We start from the raw sequence: 22,019 nt of genomic DNA, 5'->3' as shown, positions 1-22,019 counted from the left end.
CTTTGCCTCCATTGTCTTTTTGTGTGTCTACAAGAGAAGTACTACGAAAATACTACAAACTTACTAAAAAACAAAATATCAAATTCACAGTGCTTAAAAACGCAATTTATTATTTTGGAAATACTACAAAAAAACTACTACAGTAATATTAAAGTATAAGAATACTAGTATAAAAATATGAAAACAGAAACACTACAAAAATACAGTTACAATAATATTACAAAATACTGAATACTATAAAATACTACAACGGAAATACTTAAAATACTTCTTTTGTACCGAAATACTAAAAAAGCTATAATACAAAAATACAACAGAAATATCACAACAGAAATACTACAAAAATATCACTACAGAAATATTCAAAAAATACCAAAGAAAGACAACAAAAACACAACTACAGCAATACTAAAAAAATAATACAGATATACTATAAAATTCTAAAATTGAAATACTACCAATATTCTACAGAAATACTACTATGGAATTACTACAAAAAACTACTACAGTAATATTAAAGTATAAGAATACTAGTATAAAAATATGAAAACAGAAACACTACAAAAATACAGTTACAATAATATTACAAAATACTGAATACTATAAAATACTACAATGGAAATACTTAAAATACTTCTTTTGTACCGAAATACTAAAAAAGCTATAATACAAAAATACAACAGAAATATCACAACAGAAATACTACAAAAATATCACTACAGAAATATTCAAAAAATACCAAAGAAAGACAACAAAAACACAACTACAGCAATACTAAAAAAATAATACAGATATACTATAAAATTCTAAAATTGAAATACTACCAATATTCTACAGAAATACTACTATGGAATTACTACAAAAAACTACCTCAGACATACTACAAGAATAAACTACAGTCATACTTAAATAATAATACAGAAATACTACCAAAATACAACTGTGAAAATACTACAAAATACGAAGAAAATACAACAATGCTAATTTAATCAAAACTATTTTATAAATCCCAATTTGTGTGTTTGTGTTTGTATGTTGCTTATAGGCTCATGAACAGCTAAAACGATTTTCGCGAAAATTTACACAGTTGTACTTTAGGCTTCTGGGAGTGTTTTAAGCTAGGTCTCGTGTCAAGGCACCTACCAATTAGATCATACAGATACAAATTTTGTGCTTTAAACAGGCACCTAATTATTATTTTTCTTTATTGTATTTAAAATGAACTTAATGAAACGAATCTATTTAAAAACAAATATAAAGAAATTCAACATGTAGTCTGCATGTATATTTATCCATCAATGAAAAAATTGGATAGGGCTCCAGGATCTGACCCCAGGCCACAATTTTTGTACCCAATTTGGCCCGTCACTCCAAATAGTTGCCCACCTCTGGTTTAGACCAACTAACTTGCCTCATCACTGCTTCTTGACAAGGACTGTCACTCACATTGCGTATAATTCCACGTTGACGGTTCGTGTTTGGCACTGGAAACGTGCACATTCACGTGTTTCCCGGGAATGACTTGACATGGAAAAAATGAGCCTCTGCTGTTGTGAAACTTTCCCTCACTCGAGTACATTTTGGTTTGCGTCCTCGCTTTTGATTGCTATCAGCTGAAGGACGACGCAACAACGTGGAATATCTCACTCATGGAAGACCGGAGAAAAAAATGTTGGATAGACAGACTACAAAAAACTATATGTAAAATTAGAAATGTGTGTACAGTGGCTAATAATCTGTGCCGATACTTGGCAATTCCACACCTAATGGTATTGTCAATTTAAAACGGACTCTTGTAGATGATGAAACCACACGTACAATTTTTTAAAAGAGTCTCGCTTTATATTGAAAACATTTTAAATGCGAAAACCTGATTAAACTCATCGAATGACAGTAGGAAACATTTATGAGTTGGTGTTTGTATAAAATATATTTGTTTATATATTTTCCCTTTACCTAAAACAAATATTAGCCCAAAATATCAGTGATTGATTTCCTTGAATCAAAAAAAATGTATTTGCCCAGACAAACTTGTGTCTCTGTTAATGGAATCAGTGTAATTGTGTTTTCAATAAAAAATAAACAGGTTAATTATTAGGTACGTATGTTTAAGGTGGTGTATCTAAGTTATTTTACTTGCTTCTGGCTAAAATCATCATTGCAGCTCATTTTGTTGCACGTTAAAGTATTTTAATTTCTTAGAACCGCTCGAATAGAATAGAATAGACTATACCTTTATTGTCATTGTTAAAAATGGGTTAACATATTGTGACAACGAGACTCCTTTTTCATCTTTTAGGGCAGGGGTCGGGAACCTTTTTGACTCAAAGAGCCATAAAAGCAAAAAATATTAATTTTATTTTGGGAAAGAGCCACACCATATATTATGAGACAAATTTACTAAATTGCTAAACCCGCGCCCCAGACAAAAGCTTAGTCTTCAGCACATTTATTTTTGATGATTTGATAAAAATTATGAAAAGAGAATAATGCCAGAGCCCCTGTCCCAAAATCAACAAACATACCACTTTAAACTTGTCTCTTTCTTGCAATGACTCAAGATCGGTTAAACTCCTTTTGACCCTTTTTTATCATACATATTGGTTTCAAAACCAGATGCAAGCATTTATTTTGTAAAAACGTCACAACATTCTGAGAATAGGGAGCCTTATGTGCTTACCTTTGGCGAGAGATGGGAAGGAGTGCTTGTACTTTTTGCATAGCTCCACCCATCCCTCCCACTCACCCAATCAAATGACTAAGTTCTCTTCCGGTGTTTTGGCGTATTTACAGTTCTGTGGATTCATCATAAGGTATCTGAACACTGAACACAGATTACATAGTGAACTTTTATATAAAGGATTCTTTAGCGTTGTACAGCTAAAACGAGTTTTTTCCCCCCCATTTTTTTGTGTGACACCTTGACTGTAAATTGTAGCGAAGTAATCATTCGCCAGTAAGTTTCGGTTTGGCTTTGCGTGTAACTTAATAGGATAGACGAAACAAGTTTTGGACAAGATGGAGAAATTTTGCATGCAATCAAATCTGTCTCTGAGCCACAGATACTCGTAGAAAGAGCCATATATGGCTCGCGAGCCATAGGTTCCCGACCCCTGTTTTAGGGGGTTTGGGTTGGCATTTGGACTGTATTTCAAACAGTCCTTCTCTTCCTTTACCATTTTTATGCTGAAATAAAAGAAAACTACGACCACAAACTTGATATTACTCTAACTCTCATATTCTCATATTGCATATTTCGTAATTTGCAATAAACTAGTAGGAATATTCCGCATATCATGGAATATTCGTAATAAGCGGTAGCACTGGGAAAACATTTATTTCAAAATATCTTTGAAACAAATAGATAAATGCATTAATTGTACACTAAAACCTATTGTCAGCATGCTAGTGCCATCTACCTTTGGTTGAAAACTATTCTAGGACCATCAGTATACGATCGAAATTCTTAATAAAACAATCCTTCACAACATTGCTAACTACAGTTCGGAATTGTCCTCTTTTAAAAAAAAAAAAAAGGCAACCCTAAGGCTGACAGAAAAAAACGGGTTTATCACTACAGAATATAAATAATTTATTTAAAAACTTTCAAAGAATTTTACAAATCTTTGGACAAATTTTAGCCATAACTCCAATTCATAAAAGATGCCTTATCTGCAAATGAATTTGCTAGTTTTAAAAAACATATGTCTAATAAATTGAATGTGGTGACAGTACTTGCGGTCTTCTGTAAACTTTTTTCAAACATGATAGCACAGCCATTAGCAGTCGAAAGAATTTAGGGTTCAAATTAGTGTTCCTTCGGAGTGGTCCTTTCCAGTAAACCATAAAAGAAAATGAACTGAAAATGAACTGAACTAAGGATTTGTAATGCTTACAAAGTCTTACATCATCGAATAGTTTGCCAGTAAGAAATGAAAGCAACATTTTGCTAATAAAACCCAGTGCCATTAGGGACGTCATTTTTGGTGTGTTGCTAACATCTCAGTCACTTCTACATAGCACTGTAAGTGACATCATTCCCAAAAAAGCCTCTAAGAAGGAACATTCTTTCTTAGTGGTCTTGATGAAGACACCCAGACACTCACATGGGTCTTTGCGGCTGTTTCGTGTTACTATGCGTCACAATGGTTGTCCCATGTCTGGCAGCTTTGAGAAGATCTGGCCGTTTTGAAGAATAGCGCCATTGTGGACCACAACAAAGACACTGAGGCCCATGGTGTGACCTCTAGCGACACTTGCAAGCACGTGAAACGGAGGCCCAAGTAACGACTGCTGGGAAAACCAAGGGAACAGGCAAAAGAAGAAGGTTTGGTTCAAGATGGCAGCTGACTGACTGTGTCCTTCCTCCCGTTCGAAGCAAACAATCTTAAGGTGGAACTCGAACAATTGTATCTCCACGTCGCATTTTCTACATGACATGTACATTAGGTGAGAATTTCAGCACAAAGACAGCTCTTGTTTGAATATTACTATCCTTTGTTTTGAGAGATCCCTCACATTTTGTTTATCTGCTCTCAAAATCTTTCTAGTTGACATTGCGTGAAAATTGTACACGCTGGACCATTAGCTATCTCAATGACAAAGAAAGCAATTGTACGACAAGGAATTTAGGGGTCAATGAAGTTAACCTGAATCATAAGTCAGATAGAACATTAGACCCTTTGTAGTGCAAAGTCAAGTATGTCACTACCTTTAACTTGGAATATTTAAACTTTTAAACTCAGTGAAACAAATGTAATAAATGGCTAATGAACAGTGCTGTAGACGTTCTTGAAGAGAAAACAAATTCAAGCATCATGCATTTTTTGTTAGGTCAGAATAAAATCAATTTACCAAGAGATGATATTTTGGACTGAGGAATTTTTTACTCAAATGAGAAATAGATCAGTGTCGTGAGAAATTAATCAAATGTAAATGTTCGGAATGTATCCAAAAAAAAAGAAAAAAAAAGAAAAAAAAAAGAAAAAGTTGGTTCTCTCCAATAAAAGAGAATATTCGTGAAGATGTATTGTTTAAAAGCTAATATCCTGAGGAAATGGAGAATTTTTAATCAAAAAGTGCATCTGGGTGTTAAATCAGTTATCAAAACAGGTATTAACATCGTTATTTATTTAATCAATAATTCTATCCATCTATCAATCTACCTTGGTCATATCCCTCAACAGGGGTGACCGACAGCAGGACAAACACATACAATAACAAAGACATTAAAAAAAAATAGCAAAAAACACACACAAACATTTTTGGACCATGGCCAACCCAAATGCCCAAAACCCAAACAAGTTAGGCACCTCGTCACCTAAGTTGGTCATGCTTTCGTCCCTCCAGATGAAACGGGACACAAGAAAGCGGCCATGTCACTCGGGCCAGGATGACACAACACACTCTTCAACAGCAGAGCCCGACAGCTTTCACTGGTTTACCCCTGCCGCCTCATACAGGAGCCCTGCCCATCCCTTACAACGCGTCCAAACATCCCACTATCCTTTTACAACACCTCTCCACTCATTCCTATCACCAACAATAGCTCTAGCTTTCACTAGATTTAGACCTCTTTCCTGCAGTGCACTCATAACACCATCCATCCACATCAATCGCGGCCTTCCTCTTGGTCTCCTTCCATTTTCTTTCAATAAAAGTAAATGGTTGCTCCACTGACTGTCTTGCTATCTCGGTAGTAAAACTTGTATTTGCACTTTAGATGAGCGTCATTAGAGGGCATTCCTAGGATACCCCGCCCCTAAACAAACGACAGAGGGTTGACCAAAGCTCAATTGAGTACTCAGCTGCTGGGGACGCCTGGCAACAAGTTACTCGCATAGCTAATTTGGGCGTGTTTAATCAAGAGTCGAATAGAACTGATCAGGGGGAAAAAAAGGTCTTCTTCCCAACTTGAAGCCCATAGCCAGCTGAAAAGATTATCGTTTTTCCGTCTGGAAGGAGCCACCAGAGAATGCAAGTTGTTCTCTTCAGTTGCAGCCATAAATCAGGACGTCTTCTACTGAACTTGACCACCGGCCAAAAAGTTGTAAAGACTGGACAACAGGAGTAATAGAGAAAGTGTGGTCATAAGTGGGTTTAATATGGCTTTTCCCACAGACAGCCGGTGGATTTAAAACATGGGTAAACACAAAAAAAATATTGCATATCCTCCGAAAAAGCATCTGTTTTCACTCTGGAGAATTATTGAGCAGGGCATCAGATGGGCCCCAACGAGGCTTCCTGCTTTGGAGAAGCAGGAAAGACCTGATGAGGAAGTGGAACATCAGCTTTCAACGGGGGTTTATTATTGTTTTTTTTGACAGCAGCCAGGCTTTGGGATCTTCAACGCTGACGCTTTAGATAAGCGTAGACAAACGTTGATGAGTTTATGCCGCTGAGAAGATCAGTCAGAACCAATACAGGAAATAATCTAAATTATGAGAACACGTTACAAAGTGATCCGACAGACAAGACTTAAACAGTTCCCGTCTGTGGTGTTGCAACTCTATTTGTGTTGGTTCCCTGAAAAAACTTAGCTTACACAATAAGGGAAGAAATATGTCCAGATTCTTAATTCTTAAAGGGGGCAATGGTCATACTCTTATGCTGCCAAACTGATTGGGGAACCTTGACCCAGGAGCTTTTACCAAGTAACTTTTCCAATGCTCGATCCTGTGCTGTAGCTCCCCCCAGCTTGAGTTTCTCTGTCACTTGTCCTGCTCAGATGCCAAAAATGTCAGTTATTCTCTTCAGTTTGTTCTTTGTTCAGCTGTCTTTTTCTCAGTGTCACATACAGTTCGTCACTGGTCACCAGCTGTTCAAATCATAGAAGCAGTATTTCTTTGAATTGTGAGTTAGTAACTACCCATATTAAGTTACTCCACAAAGTAGGAACCACTTTATGTATAATACTTTAGCATAACACCAGGAAACTTTACTTTTCAAATTACTCTACACAGGCCGACTATCATCCGGCATATTGTTGTCCTGGAAAGCAAAGTGGAATTGTAGTAGAGACGAATAATACACACAGACTCTGACTGACTTGCAATCAAACCTTTACATGTATTAGTTGATTTCCCAGGAACATTTCAATTTTATTTTTGTCCCAAGTCTTAAAATGCTATATATATATATATATATATATATATATATACATTATATATAAATAATTATCTGGGTGGTTGGGTCTGTCCCCTTCACCACTAGGGGTCGTAGCGGCACCGTTTTCTGTGATGTGTTTTGGGCAAGCACAGCCTGGTGGCACCCTTAGCCCTCCAGGCCAACACATGTAGAGCAGTGGTTAGCACATTCGCCTGACACGCAAAAGGTCCCCGGTTCAAGACCGGGTGAACTAGCCCACGGTCCAGCAGCAGGGTACAGCAGGACTGCAGATACAACCCCCTGTGCCTATTACAGGGTGAACCCTGAGACAAATAAGGCCCCCTGATTACCTATGATACTTTTTGTGTGATCCCTTAGGGTAAGGGATTTAGTAAGGGGGCAGTGTAGCAACTCTGCTGATGTCAATATGTGAATTTGTCATGTTCTGTAAATAACTACGGTTCGTGTTACCTGAATGCCTCCGTACATCAGAGTGTGAATGCCGAGAGACGAGAATGCGTTTAAGTCTTCGAGAGCAGTCGACTTTCACTTTTTGTAACTTTTACTTTTTTGTGGTGTGGCTTTGAATAAAGTGGCCCGCTTTTTTTCACCGTCTCTCAGACGCTACAATACATCTTATATACCGGTATATATATACATATACATATATATATATATATATACACATATACATATACATATATATATATATATACACATATACATATACATATATATATATATATACACATATACATATATATATATATATACATACATACATACACACGCTTATTTGCGTAATGATGTGGCTCCCACTTAGCCCTTGCCATCGGAATGTTCCCCAACGCCATGTAAAAGGGAGTTTTTAATTTGTCTCTAGGCATGTAGATGTTGTACTTGGATTGCTTCAAAAATCTGACTTCTGATCCCAGTCTGAGAATTTCTGAAAATTGCCTCCACATAAACGTAGCGACTTGATACAACAGTTGGTTCAATAAATGTTACTTACATTGCATTGCGTTCACCGAAGTTCCAAAGCTTAAAATCTTTCAAAACAATTCAAAAGACTTAACAGTTCAAAAAGCTTCTTCTCTTGTTCAAGTAATTGTATTCATTGTATGACTAAAATGATCGTTATAACTGGCCCATGAATGCTAGCGCAAAAATACATTTTAGATTTGCACTAATCAAATTTCATAATTCCTCGAGCCGCCACAACAGACGAATGCATAGTTCATAATCTGAACCCATTAAAGCCTGCCTGATGTTGACTAAAACAATAGAGCCCTTTCAAAAAAAGACAGAGAGAGAGTCTGTGCTTTAAGAAGCGTGAAAACAGCAACACAAAGACAACTTTTAAGATGGCGGTCACATGTCATCAGTGTATGCGTATGATGTAGCAAAGAAATACATATCACAGTTTAACTGCAACATATTCAAGAATAAGTAGGGCAAGTCCTTCCTGTAGGGTTTGATTCTACATTGCACTGAAACTGTGTCTTGACATTAGTGTTGGCAATAATTCAGTTACTGTAGGTCAAAAGCGGTGCGTTACTTTGTCTTTTAGAAATCAGCACAGATAAGCAGGACATCCTCTGTCATCCTTTTGGCAAATGTATTTACAAACAACACGCAAATGTGAACACAACTCTCATTCAAACTAAAACAGCAGCCATCTAAAATGATGCAAAACAATGCGTGCGGTATGATGTCACACAATGGAGAACGTCCTACCGTAATTTCACAAGTGTGTGTATGGCAAACAAACCCATCACAAAGACTACTACATTCTTGTTTTTTCCTTCTTTTTAGGTTTGTCGGCAGACCGGGAGAGACGCATTCTTACCCCCAAGACCTTTCCCTTTTTTCTTTTCAAAGACTCTCCTTTTCGTTTTCTACTGGATTATCGGACTACAAACGCCTTCATTTCGTCAGGATGATGTTTTTTTTCCCGTCCACCCTTTTGGTTATGTGTTTTTGTTACCACAGACAGAACTGAACATTTGCATTCCACCCCAGTTTAAAGAGCTGATGGACAGTTCCTGAACGTACCCAGGTCTCATCGCAGAGACCACAAATCTTCAGTGGATTACAATAAAGTCCGATAACATGAAGTTTGTGATGTACTGAAAATATTCGACTGAGGGAATCATGACGAATAATCGCCAGCTTTCCTCCAAATCATATACGGTTCCTTTGAAATGGAATAGCGGACAGGATTCACTCTCTCTTCTTGCCAGCTGGTCGAACAAAGCAAGGTACCACGAAGCCATACGAACGAAAAAAAAAAGACTGCTTTATCGGCAAGTGGTCCCACACTGCAAGTCTGTCTGACCTCAACTGTCATCCACTCTGAATCCCGTCTGAGACATGAATCTTAAAGACGTCAGAGATCTCTCCAAGGAGATGGTTTCGAATTCTAAATTTATTCTGTTCGGTTCTGTGGGCTCGGTATCTTTAGCGGAATAGCATCGCAACCTCTTAGCCCGCCTTTGTGACATTTTCATTTGACTCAAAGGGTCTTGTGAAAAAGTGCTGTTATGTTGTTAAAACAGCTCTCAGTTGCTTCACCTTTTCACAGCGTTTGTTTCTAGTAAGCTTTTTATAGTGTTTTGTAGGTTTCCTCTGACATTGCCTCTTCATATGATATTCTATGAAAACAGCCACAGTCTCTTGGATCAGTTAAAAAAACAAAACAAAACTACAATTTCTACTTTTCCTGGAAGTGGCAGACCTCCCTGTCAACTTTCCTTTTTAAAATTAAAAGTCGCCAGATCAAATTAGGTTGGGCTAAAATTCTCACCGAAAACAAGGTCAAAGTGGCCAAAGGGCTATTGCCATTGTCTGGTGAAATAGTGATTCATTTTTTTTGTACAAATTTACTTTATATTGCGGTCAACATTACTGGCGGGCTAAATACCATTCATTTTATGACAGAGGCCGCGGGCCAGTAAAAGCTGGATCATGAGCCATAACTGGCCGCCGGGGCCAACTTTGGACATACCTGCAATTGAGTAACTCAGTAACTTTCCGAAAAAAGTAGTGAGTGAAGAATTAACTTTTCAAAGTAACGTGCCCAACACTGATAGTCAATATGTATTGTTGCTTTAAAAAAAAACATTCATGAACAGAGAAAAAAAGGAAACCGATATACAAATTTGTAGTTTTAAAACCGGCTAAAGCCTTAGGCTGGGCAAGTCAAAACACTTAAAAAGGGGTGGAGATGAGCTTTTATTGGCTTCTGGGTGTGGCTTTAAAACACTTTGTCTGACATGGGGTTTAGATTACAGTTTTAAAACCCACCAAAATGTATACACATGTCATTTAGGTGTACTTAACTTGGGTTAGTTATTCTAATGAAAGGTATTGCGAAACCAAAAATGCTGTGTGACAGCAATTGAAAATAATTGTACCCTTCAGAGTGATCTCATCAAATTACTAGACAACACATTTTCCAGACAGACACAAAACCAGTTAACAGTCTATAGTACCCAAAATTTACTACAAAGTTGGCGCATAGGAAAAAGAAATAACATGCAATCTGGCAATGCAACAGATTATTTCAGATACAGATTAACGACAAGTACAGTTAATTGATAACTAAGATGGTATACAGATAGATCGATGTATAGATGATACATGAGTATATAAACTGGTAGAGATGTACAGATGGAAAAAGACAATAAATCAATGGATCAGTTAGCACTTAATGTATCATTTTGGAGACATCCCCAGGTAAAACAAAAAAATATATACATTTGCTTAATAAAAGGTTTAATTTTGTCTTACCTTCTTGTTTGTTTTGCAGCAGTTGTGGTGTTTTTACTGAAAATGTACATTTTCACTGTTTGGCACTTCACATGCGCTAGCCTAAAAAGAGCTGCATAATCAGGAAAGAAATACAAATGTAGGCGTGTCGAAGTTATTTCAGTTCATTCCTCAAACCTCTTACATGACACAGGTATTATCGATGTTTACGTTTCTAAAAAGTATTTTGCGGCTTTTATCTTTTTTTTTAATCAGTTGTTGGGTCTGTTGATGCCCTAACAACATTTTTGGCAACCTTATAATCCTGGAATGGGGATAACCTTATGTGTGACCTCTCTCCAAGGTTTCCTAATTTCCCTCATGCCGAGTGTGAGATTTTCGTTTCCCTCATGTCGGTTTTAGATCAGGGGATGTTGTAATGGTGTTCTGTGCAGCCTTTTGAGACTTTTTGTGATTAAGGGCTGCGCAAATAAACGTGACTTGACTTTGGTAATATATTTTAGACAAACCCCACTTACACTGTGATTTAACGCCTTTATTGACAACAGATTAGACAATTTGTGCTTAATAAATGGGGGAAAAAAATGGACACGATAAACCAAAAATTCATGTTCTTAAAATTGGTGTGTGGATTTTGTTGGGTGGGTGTTAATAGCATAAAAAAAAGTTATTCTTTCCTATCATTCACATAGTCTAAATCTGCAAAAACAAAGGAAAGTCTGGGAATAAGCAGTTAAACCACAGCTATCCATAATACTGCAGAAAAAACTCAAATGTATGCGGACCAAATGTACTACTAGAGTCAGTTAGTCTACTTGGTTCAAGTCTTCTTTAACATACAGTACGTAATGTCACTTATCAGTATGTAAATTGGATCAAAAACAACTAGTCCGGTAGGCTTGTATGATGCAAGAAAATGTAGTGTTGAAACCAATGTGACAAATGTTGAGTCAGATAGGAGCAGACCGATTTATAAAAATATCCTAGAAGTAGAGAATAATAGGTAATAGACACTAATAATGAAGAGTGAATACAATGCAAAACACACTTTTGGGTTAAAGTTAGCCCATTGCAATGTGATATTTCCACATACACAGACAAATAATTTACTTACTGGATGTGCTTGGTGCTAAGGACATCCAGAAAACCATTGCACAACCTCAATCGTAAAGTTTGATCTCCTGGGATCATCACAGCAATGGATTTTACATAGTCAGAATATTTGGTTGCCTAGTATCTGTATGACAATCTGCTATGTTAGTAAATAAATGTTTTACATTTATTTCAAAATAAATTTACATTTTTATTTGATGATTCGCAGCAGGAATAGAATCCCTTCCAGTCACTTTCAGTATCCCAGTACTAGCCGTACAAAGAGGGCTGAAAATCTGTACTGTGTTGAAAACAATATACTTTTCATATGAACATGAGTTGCACTGGAATACTATCTTATTATACATTGATGTTGTTCATAAAGACAGTTACATTGCTTGGAGTTGTCCATAAGCTAAGCACTTGCCTGCAACACGAAACCCAAGCACAGGTACTCAAAAAAAAAAGCCGCCAACAAACACATCCACCCATCCATCATCTTCCGCTTCTCCCTAACCCCAGCCAATTAATCAAGCTAATCAGACGGGATCCCGTGGCGTTCCAGCGTGTCCTGGGTCGTCCCCGAGGCTTCCTACCGGTGGGAAATGCCCGGAAAACGTCCCGAAACATTCAGTAGGCATCCTTATCAGATGCCCGAGCAAACTCAACTGGTTTAACTCAATGCGAGGGAGCAGCACCTCTAAACTAAAACCTTCCTGGATAACAGCTTCTCACCCTATCTCCAAAAGAGAGCTCAACCACCCTGGAGGAAACTCATTTCAGCTGCTTGTATCCGGGATCTTATTCTTTCGGTCATGACAAACAGTTCCGGTAAATCGAGCGCTTTGCCTTTTGGCTCAGCTCCTTCTTCACCACGACAGACCTGTAGAGGGTCCGCATAACAGCAGACGCTGCACCGATCAGTCAGTTAATCTCCCGTTCCATCCCACCCTCATTCATGAATTAGAACCCTCAGCCCCGACCCGGAAAGAGCATGCAACACTTTTCTGGCTGAGAACCATGGTCTCGGACTTGGAAGTGCTGATCTTCATCCCGGTCGCTTCACAATCGGCTGTGAACCGCTCCTGTGCGAGCTGAATAGCCAGAGAGTGTGTTCCGACTACAGGAACACACTCTCCGGCTCCACTTACCACACCAGACTGCCAGTCCAGAGATATTGTCCCTGGTGTCCACACGATGTTGCAGAAGTGTGTCAACCATGACAAGCCCACAAAAAACAAAGCCATAATGAACTCCAGGCGGATTTAATCTACCCTTGGGGCCTTGCCACGGAAGAGCTTTTTAACCACCTCAGTGACTTCAGCCCCAGAGATATGAGAGCCCAGCTCAAAGTCCCCAGGCTCTGTTTCCCCAGAGGAAGATGAGTTGGTGGCACTGAGGAGGTCTTCAAAGTATTCTGCCCATGGCTTAACAAGGTTCCGGGTCGATGTCAGCAGCACACCATCTCCACTATACACAATCTTGATGGCACACCGATTCCCCCCCCCTAAGATGGCGGATGGTGGACCAGAATTTCCTCGAAGGCTTTCATGACCTCACCAAGCTCCTCCCATGCCAGAGTTTTTGCCTCTGACTGCCGAAGCCGCATTCTGCTTGGCCAGCTGATACCTGCCAGCTGCTTCCAGAGTCTCACAGGCTAAGAGGGCTTTGTCTGGCCCATCACCTAGGACAGGTTTTTCATGGGTGACACTACCGAGGGCTTAAAGCAACCCAGACAACATAGCTCCTAGGATCATTGGGACACACAAACTCCTCTACCACAAAAAGATAAAAAAAAAATAATCACAGAGGAGCCAGAAAACACATTTGTGGAAAGATTTACAATTAATAGAATTATTTAGCAGTGTCACTTTCAAAATGCATTTGCTTATGACTCCTCTATCATATTTGTGTTCTTTTCAAAACAGCAATGACCGAATCTTGGCAGATTCTGCTTTTACAAGGACTTGTACATACATGAAGACCTGTTCAGGCACTGTTCTGAGATGTTTTGACTTGATATGTCTTATCTTAAAGTACAGTGAATGTAAGGTTGACCCAAATGCTTATCAAGTACAACCAACTGAAGTCAATTTTTGTTGTTGTCATGTAACTGAGCAATGTTATAAAGGCACATCATGGTCAAACACAAAATAAAAAAGGCAGCGACCAAGACAAATCAACCTTTGTGACGGTTCTTTTCAGAGGCTTGTTTTATAGATAGGCAAAAAAACATTTTTGGAGGTCCACTTCGCTTATCATACCCCAAGTTGATGAAAAAAGTGGAAATCAAGGTCAATACTTGTAATTCCAAAAATCCTAAAAAAGCGATTCTGAAATTGGGGTAAGTGTGATTACCCGGGGCTTTACTTGAGGTTTTGGAATATTAAGAGAAGTATCAATATTAAAATAATTTAAAGAAATTATTAATCAATGTTAATATTTCAGGAAGGTTGTAAATCCAGTTTTACATTTAGAAGGCTACAATAAAGGTTGTTTACTACAAACTAACTGGGTTGATTTGGTTGAAATAAGAAAAAAAAGACGATAATTTTGCTTGAAATCTAAAATAATTGGTTGTCCATGTTAAATAAACTCATTTAGGCTCTGGGGCCAGATCCAGATTTTCTGTTCTCAGGTGGGCCGGAGCCGTAAAAGAATGTAAATTTAAAATGTTTTCAGAATACCGTAGTTTTTTTTAGTATTATGCTTTATCATTCAGACTAATTTAGTAGCCTATCCTACATCGTACAATCATGGATGACAAGGGATCTTTCCTAAGCATAACACATTTATTCACAAATAGGAAAATGATTTTCATGTTTCTCATTGAATGCATTAACTGTTTTATCTTAATAGTCGAGGGAATGCAGTTTTAAACCTAAACCAACTCATCACACTATACAAACTCAAGTGGGAGCTTCAAAAAACACATGTTTGCCTCAATTATCATTCATGGTTTGAAATGAATAAAAAAGAAGTACTAGATAAAGGTTTTAGCAGTGTATTGGCAATAAAATCTACATAGAACCAAACTACATGGGAGGTTTGTATTCATTAAAAAAAAAATCAGACCATTTGATAGAAAAGACCTTGCGACTGGCTGCTTTTTTTGACATACTCAGAAAACCATGGCGGGCCAAAGTAAATCAACTCCAAACACAGGTCTGTTCGTTTAAAACCACCCCAAAAATTGTGTCATTTTTTTTACACCCACAATTTTATTACTGGAAGAATAAATTGACTCAATTGGAAAAGTGTTTTACCTCAACCCCAAATGCTTTGTGTGCCAAGGTTTCCTTGGCTATAAAAATATTTCACAGGGGGTAAACCACTAAATAAATGTTGAGAACTACTGTACTACAAAAAACAAATGGACAAAAAGTTGCAAAGTCAGTCTCTTCTATGGAGGTTGCTAGAAGAACAACACACAGCCCGACTTGTCGTTTTTCTCTTTTCCTGCCTTCTCATTCAGGAAGGATTTCCCCCTTGCCTTTTCAAAGGGGCGAAACCATCTGGTTGCAGGCTGACAGAGTAGGTCAGACATAGAAATTGTGGCACTCACTCAATTGGGGGGTTGCAACTCCTCCAGAATTCAAGTCCCTGGTAAAGACAAGTGACCTGCAGGCTGTCGTCTGACTAGCCCAAAAACCAAGGGGCAGTCCTAGCCTAGATCACAGAACATAATAACCGCAGGGCTCTAACTTCCCGGCACGCCGTGGAGGCAACAAGGAGAAATGTGGGCCTTGTGAAGGGAAGAATGTATTTATGGGTTTGCGAAGAATGTACAAACCTAAAATTGTGTCTTTTAAATAGATGTGAACTATATGAACTGCAAATGACTTACCGGACATTTAACAAACATAAACAGTAAAATGTTATAAGTTGTACTATAGTGGATTCCAAATTAAAAAAGGGCGTTTGATGTTATGTCCACTACTAATTCAGACTAAATTCAGTCTAACGGGTTACCGCAGAGGTTCAAAACCTTTAGTGAAATATATTTTGAGCTAACCAGTGCAAAGCATTTTAGGGTGGGCAGAATCTACACTCTTGGAAATTTTTTTAATGTAGATACATTTTGAGTTGTTTTGTACAATATAACCCAATCATGAAACAAAATCACAATTTTGGGCAGGTTCTTTTATACAAAAAGACCAAATTTTGATGCTTTTAACAATACAAACAGACAAAAAGACCATTTTAGGTAATCTTAAAGCACCAGTGTGTAATATGTGACCACAAGATGGCACTGTGTGACTGGGACAAGAAAGGGCCAGTCATATACGACAGGATGTCGAAAAAAACATGGCGCCGACTTAAATAAGGATTCCACGGTGAAAGGGATACAAAATTATTGACGTATGATTTTTTTTTTAATAAAAATGAAAATGGGTGTGATTGAATACTTGGCAAAAATACATGGACAAAGGTTTTTTTTACCACTGGGAGGCATTAAATATTGCACACTGTCCCTTTAAGTAAAAATAAAAATTATGGGTGTAAAACTAAATAAACAAAAAACCTCATTTTCAGGGGGTTTGTTTTTACCGCAAGACACACATTTTTGGGGTAGTTTTAAACAAGGAACCCATTATCCATCCATTATCTGCACCGCTTATCCTCAGTAGGGTTGCGGGGGTGCTGGAGCCCATCCCAGCCATCTTTTGGGAGTGGGCTGGGGACACCCTAGACTAGTTGCCAGCAGGGCAGGAACCTATTATTTTTTGTTAAAAAAAAAAATTGATCCAGCTTCTGGGAGGTTATTGTCAAGAATACAAAGAGAGTTGTGGGCGTTGTATTCAAATAATTCTTGGCTTTAAAACAAAAAGACTCATTTCATTCGATGGTTTTAAGAAAAGGCCAAAATCTGTAGAGTTAACGGTACTGACGTGCCATGAGACATCGTCTAGTGTGCATCGGAAATATCCCAATTGTGTTTTAACTGCAACACTAATCAATGTCAGTGGGTGGCAGCAAATAACATTTTTATTTACTGATTACCTGCTCATTGTAGTACAGAGATATTTAGTAATGCATTTTGTTTGATGAAGCCATTTCAAATAGCACTGTAAAAATTTAAACATAAAGAAGGTGAAAAACATATTGCATATAATGTTGCCTAATTTAATTATGTCTAATTTCACAAAAAAAAAACAGAAAACAGAAGAAAAAAATATTCTCATCCCAGTGACAGATCATTTTTCTTATCTTAAGTATTTTTGTTGTTTTTTTATCTAGTAAAACTAGATAAGAATACAGTAAAAGTTGATAAACAGGATAAAATATAGTAACATCCAAGTTAGAGGAAAACAATGAACACAGAAAATATAGGCAACATGATATCTAAGATTTAAAAAATTAAACTGGTGCCAAGAATTAGTGTTTAAAGCGACCGTGTGAATTTTGAAGTGGCTTTTCGTGGGAAAGAAGAACATCATTCATTACATATTATATATAATTTAAATAATAAAATACACAAGCTATCAGATAAACATGCATTTCAAATACACTAAGATTGAGAAATATGCATTTACTTTACTTAACATAACCTCACCCAAATGGCACTGACATAATTCTGTCGTCTTGCTGCTACGGGTCTCCAAAACCCCCAGAAAGGCTGGGCAAAAAATGAGAAGTGAAATGGCATGGTTTGGTCACTTTGAGTCACAGTAGTTTGTATTCTTTCTTATGCGTTTTAGGTTGAACGACTAGATATGGCTACATCTAGTGGTCAAGTAATACACACTGTCCCTTGAAAAAAATGAAACCATTTGAGGGACATTGTACCTGGCATTTTTATCCCAATGAAATAAAGAATGCCTTAGGTAATAAAATAAAATAAAAAGATGAAAAACACTGCTGTAAACAACGTACACTACGTTGTTATCGATTGCAATAAAGACAATGCTATACATTTATAAAAACAAAAGCGTTAATATCACGCTCACGGTAACATCATAAAGCCATATTCAGCACTACAACGTCTTCATTTGTATATCAGCGTTACAATAAAGCACTTTTATCACAATTACTTTGAGTACACGTACACAATGTATGGAACTGTTGTTTGAGACGCCACATGGTCACGCACATCAAAACATAAAACCTTTGCGGAGGAGTTATTTTCGTAACAAAAAGCATCAAAATAAATGACAATGGCGAAAGAAAAACTTACCGAAAGAGGCGGCAGGCTTGACAATTGACGCTGTCAGCACACAATCGACTCCACCGTATGCAAACACAAAAGCGGTCGTAACGGGCCAGGGAGAACCGGTTTTCCGAGCTCTTACCAAGCCTGCTTGTTTTAAACTAATTTACGATTTTAAAAAAGCTCTGGTAACATAAATTCGTGTAAATTGTCCTCCTACAAAAAAAATGTTAGGAAGGGAATTGCTATTTAATGAGTTAAACTAGCCGTGAAAGTGGAGAAGAAACTTGGGGCTCCACTTGGGAAGACTCCAGGTCCAACTCTCTCTCTCTTTTAGGTCTCCTTTGTCGTCACGCACCGCCTCTCTTCTCCTCCTTCCCCAACTTTTTTTTTCTATCCTTCGTCAGAGGCAAATCCCTCAGTCGTCAACTCCGAGAGTTGTGTTTTGAGTCCGTTGAAGGGGGGCAAGAGGAGGGGGCGTCCACAATTTGAACTCGGCGCTTGTTTTATGCTAAAAGCTAAAGCTAAGTGCCATTTTCCACTATTTATTTTAAAGCGACAGTGTGTATTATTCCGCGACCCCTAGTGGTAAAAACGTCGTTCATTCAAATAAAACAATTGTGATTTGAATACCCATAAGCAAAAATACATAAACTTTCATACAAATGTGCATTTTTAAAAGGGCATTTGTGTATCATTTAACACCATCCTGTAGTAAAAAAAACCCCAAAGAAAATCTAAATTGATTTGAATTATAAGTAAAAAAAAAAAACTTGAACTATCATACAAACATGCATTTTAAGATACTAATAGGTGAAAAAAATTCTGTTAATTACACATAACATAAGGCTCACCAAGAGTTGTGGTTCTCAGGTGGTTTCCACCATCCATCCATCATCTGCACCGCTTATCCTCTGTAGGGTCGCGGGGGTGCTGGAGCCCATTCCAGCTATCTTCAGGCAGTGCGCAGGGGACACCCTGAACTGGTTGCCAGCCAGTCGCAGGGCACACAGGGACAGACAATTCGCTCACTCATTCACACCTAGGGACAATTTCGACCGGCCATTTAACATGAAATGCATGTTTTTGGAATGTGGGAAGAAACCCACTCAAGCACGGGGAGAACATGCAAACTCCACACGTGAGGTTTGATCTCATGACCTCAGAACTGTGCCGCATATGTGCTAACCACTGCACTTGTGCTGCCTTGGTTTCCACCATTCCACCCAAAAAACAAGCTGCGACCCAAATCAATTAAAAAAAAAAAATTCTCTAATTACCTAAATGAAAGGATTTTGCAGTTTAAAGCAGAGATGATAGAATATATATGTGTATATATATATATATATATATATATATATATATATATATATATATATATATATACACAATTTTAATATTTGCCATCATTTCCGTCTTCAACTCGATCTTTGCCGTCAGCATTCTCCACTTTTCCTTCCCCTTATGACTGTCTTTCTTAGGGCCCATTTTTATGGGCATGAGAGGGAAATTAAACCAAGAAAATCACAATAAAACAAGATGTGACCCCTCTCAAACACAATTGGAATGGCGGAGATGGACTGAACAGGAAAAAGATATGGAGCAAAGCATTATCACCACCTAAGGCGTTATTGAACAACAATTTAAACGAGAGGGGACAAAATCATGGATCATCACTTCTGTCCTCGCCTGATAAAGAATCGAATGGTAAAAAATAATCTTGCGTTATACTGTATTTTGTTGAATAAAACTAAGGTTTGAATTGAAAATGCGTACACGTACTTAACACATAGTGAAGGTAAAAAAATCTCGCAAATTAAGGAAAAGTGGTGCCCTGCGATTGGCTGGCAACCAGTTCAGGGTGTCCCCTGCCCACTGCCCGGAGATGGCTGGGATGGGCTCCAGCCCCCCCGCGACCCTAATGAGGATAAGCGGTACGGCTGATGAGATGAGATGGTGCCAATAATTCATTTTAAAACATTTTCAAGAGGCACATTTCTAGTTAAAAAAAGTGTGCCTTGGTTAAAAAAAACACTACATGAAACAAATTTCTGTGTGTATTGTCGTTATATAAATTGTATGGAAAACATACTTAACTGTGCCCAATACTAATGTAGATGTGGTCGTTCCGGGTTTGACTTAGGAGGGCAGACTGTAAACATTACAAGTTATGCGGTGCGTTATTGCTGAGTGGAGATGTCCAGGCTTGTCTCTGGTTACTGCTGCCTGTCTTCCCCAAGTGGGGAAAAGACTCATCAGTTATTCATTTAAATTGTTTGTGGAATGTGACAGAACAAAACAAGCAGTTACTTGTGTGCATCTGCCTTCCCAAACACTCCGATTTCTGAAATAAATGTAAAAACATGTTCGTTATTCCCCACAGCAAAACATCTGGTCTTTGACAGTGATGAATGGAAGCGGTTTATCATAACAGATTTTGCACTATGTGGTTCATCTTTCTATTGAAATATGACATATCAACAGATAGGGCTGCCATTTGTCTTGAAGCAAAGTTAAAATGGGACAGTTTGTGACCATATGTGAATGTCTCTAAAGCCCCCCCAAAAACGTAAAAATATTGTAGTCAGAAAACTATTTAAGTCGATTGTGAGTTTTCAAAGGAAAGCTCGTCTTTGTTTTGAGATCCAATTTTGGCATCTATTCACACTAATAAAAATTAATGACCACGAGTGAGTGTTTCCACCTCAGATGTGTGCAATAAAACCTGCTGTGGTGGACCTCTTAAGTTCTGGTCCCCCCCACACAGTCATCCCGATTGCTGTGAGTTTTTTGTGATTGCATTGATTTCATGGGCACACGTGCACTTCAAACCATTGTATACACACACTCAATGCTCTTTGTTGACCAGCAGATCGGACTGAGGCTTTTGCAAAAGGGCCGCAGAGCAGATGCAGTGACAGGAAGTTACTAACACAGTCCAGATGTGAGAACAAGAGACCACCTCCCACACAGCTGGAAAGCGAGGATGACTAAAGGCAGCAACTGCTGTCACACACGAGATCCTGGTTTTGCAGGAAACTTATACTCAACGTGACAGTTTGTTTAAATCAAACACTTTGAGCTGTCCTCGTTATTTGTATATGTTTTTACTTTTTCTTGTCTATTCCCTAATGCAAAAGTGGGCACTCATCAAAAATAAATACATACCGGTAAATATATCTTAAAAAAAAAAAAAAAAAAAAAAAAAACCTTGACGGACCAAGAATGCAGCCCACAGTCAATAACATTTCAGATAAGATCTGCAAGAAAACTTGAACGAACGCTAGTAGCAAAAGGTTCCACATATAAACCCGAACAAATTGAATTGCATTTTCTCAGTGAACCAGATGCCGTCCATGACATTGCTCTCTGGTACCCCCTACAGATGGGATGTCAAACTCAGTTGGGCTCTGGGGCCGGATCCAGACTTTCTGTTCTCAGGCAGGCGGGATCAGTAAAAGAATGTCAACTCCAAATGTTTGGCTTTTTTTCCCTCAGTAATACGCTTTATCATTCAACCTACATTAGTATTTAAAGTACATATCCTTGTCACAGAAGCCAGTGAATCTTTTCTAAACACAACACATTTATCCACAAACAATGGGGATAAATATTTTCATGTTTGGCATTGAATGTGTTAACAGCTTTATTTTAATGCGAGAGTGAATGCAGTTTTTCCCCTGCACCAACTCACCATACTGTACAAACTCAACACTTTCCTCTAACAGCTAGAGAAAGCATTTGGTTTGCATTCATTTAAAAAAACCACAACTTTTTGTTGGAAATGACCCAGAGAATCACTACTTGTTTTTGAAATACTCGGACATTTATCCTGGATCAGATTAAATCATCCAACGGGCCGGATGTGGCCTTCCGGCTGTATGTTTTACATACCTGC

At 38.0% G+C, this 22,019-nt stretch overlaps 1 protein-coding gene and 1 long non-coding RNA gene across 5 annotated transcripts in view; one reads left to right on the top strand and one right to left on the bottom strand.

The window, feature by feature from the left end:
* The window catches only part of LOC148364492 (transmembrane protein 198-like), a 29,455-nt gene extending 10,877 nt beyond the window's left edge, over positions 1–18,578 (bottom strand). Inside the window, exon 1 of one of the 4 annotated variants that reach the window (XR_015850759.1) lies at positions 18,149–18,578. The gene's annotated coding sequence lies outside the window, so the exon portion shown is untranslated. Of the gene's footprint in view, positions 1–8,119; positions 8,434–18,148 lie in introns of those variants that run through there. The other 3 variants (XM_088338602.1, XM_088338600.1, XM_088338601.1) reach the window with 3 other exon arrangements.
* On the top strand, positions 8,616–9,224 carry LOC148364493 (uncharacterized). Its single transcript, XR_015850760.1, has 2 exons — positions 8,616–8,857; positions 8,923–9,224. It is a non-coding gene; the product is annotated as an uncharacterized LOC148364493 (long non-coding RNA).
* Positions 18,579–22,019: the final 3,441 nt, after the last annotated feature.

This window comes from Urocampus carinirostris, chromosome 6 (genome assembly GCF_059441175.1).
Source record: "Urocampus carinirostris isolate Australia breed hairy pipefish chromosome 6, RoL_Ucar_1.0, whole genome shotgun sequence".
NCBI lineage: Eukaryota > Metazoa > Chordata > Actinopteri > Syngnathiformes > Syngnathidae > Urocampus > Urocampus carinirostris.
Note: the sequence above shows the minus strand (reverse complement) of the source record. Positions and strands in the feature narration are given on the sequence as shown.